Raw genomic sequence first — 1,446 nt, 5'->3', positions numbered from 1 at the left:
AGCTCCAAGGAGATTATGTTGAAAAATAAAAAAAAATTTACCCAAAAAAAATTGTTTTTATACTTCATTCTAAGGACTTATTGAACTACCCTCGTACATCGGTCGTTTGATTCTTTGTATTATTTCGAATTCCCTGGAATTTTATTCCTTTTCTTTTTAAATACACTGAATAATTTCAGTTGTAATCAAGTGAATTCTTCAATCCTCAGGTCTACTCTTTAATCCTAAATTACTCAAAAGTCAAACACTATTTTATTTTATTGAAAATTTTTACTAATATTATTAGTTGTATTGAACTGTAACATTGAACAATTATCAACTTTTTACATTTCATTAGAAACCTTCTAAATTCAGCTGAATTCATTTCAATTTTAATGAAAGTCTTTTGAACTCTTTTACACGCGTAGAATTCTTATAAATTCTTTAAAATATTTTTAATTGTTCAAATTCATTGGATTCTTTTACATTACTTAAATTATCGAATCCAGCTGTAACATCAGGTGTTCACATTATATCATTTTGAATACTTTCCATTATAAATAAAAAAAATTATTAATCAGTTTTTCTCAATTTCATCCAAGACTATTGCTTTTAAATATTTCATGAAAAGTACATTAATAAATTAAATCCTACTGACCGAATCGGCTGAAATATTTAGATACGGTCAATGTATATTGGTAAGTAAAAATGGTCTTTTTTGACTAATATAAGAATGGGCGGGTCTAAAAACTAATTGTTTTTCAAAGGTTTCTCGCACATGATTTCAATTTGGAAAGACAACTTTCCTAGTGAACACCATGATGAAAATAAAAAATTTTGTTTCTTCTTTGAATTGAAGATCAAATTTAAAAAACAAAACAAATGGGTCCTATTTGAAAAAATTCGATTTTTATATTCATAATTAATTTTTAATAAAAAAATTTGTCGATAATATAATTATAATCATATTTTTCAATTATTTTATTTGTATAATTTACATTTTTTAAACTTGAAAGTTTAAATTGATATTATTTTCTTATAACGCGAAACTTGTCAAAATTAAGCCTAACAATACCTACAACTATCAACTATCGATTAATAAATTGATTATTTAATATTAAATATATACTATTAAATTTATCAGTTTCTACTTAATATCAGAAATTTATTCTATTTAATTACAAACCTATAAAAAAGATATGAATCGTAAGGCCCAATATTGTCAAGTTTGATTATATACACTAGTAATTGGCAAATAATAGCAATCTGTACTTTTGAGTTTCAAGAATTTAATTTATAATAAAAAAAGGAATTTAAGAATACTGTTGGAATGACAGAGCTGTAACAAAATTCGGATTTCAAAATTCCAGGGCATTTCCAGGTCAACGTTTGAAAAATTCCCAGGACAACATTTTAAAACATTCTACTGATACTCAAATAAATATCAAATGTCGTACTGTTTGCAAT

At 24.6% G+C, this 1,446-nt stretch overlaps 1 protein-coding gene across 7 annotated transcripts in view; it reads left to right on the top strand.

Annotated features, from left to right (window-relative positions):
• Positions 1-1,446, top strand: part of LOC117169587 (protein phosphatase 1 regulatory subunit 12A) — a 70,027-nt gene that overhangs the window by 23,009 nt on the left and 45,572 nt on the right. The window lies entirely within an intron of this gene.

This window comes from Belonocnema kinseyi, chromosome 3, assembly GCF_010883055.1.
Source record: "Belonocnema kinseyi isolate 2016_QV_RU_SX_M_011 chromosome 3, B_treatae_v1, whole genome shotgun sequence".
Classification (NCBI taxonomy): Eukaryota; Metazoa; Arthropoda; class Insecta; order Hymenoptera; family Cynipidae; genus Belonocnema; species Belonocnema kinseyi.
The sequence above is the reverse complement of the archived record's forward strand: the minus strand, read 5'-3'. Positions and strand labels throughout refer to the sequence as shown.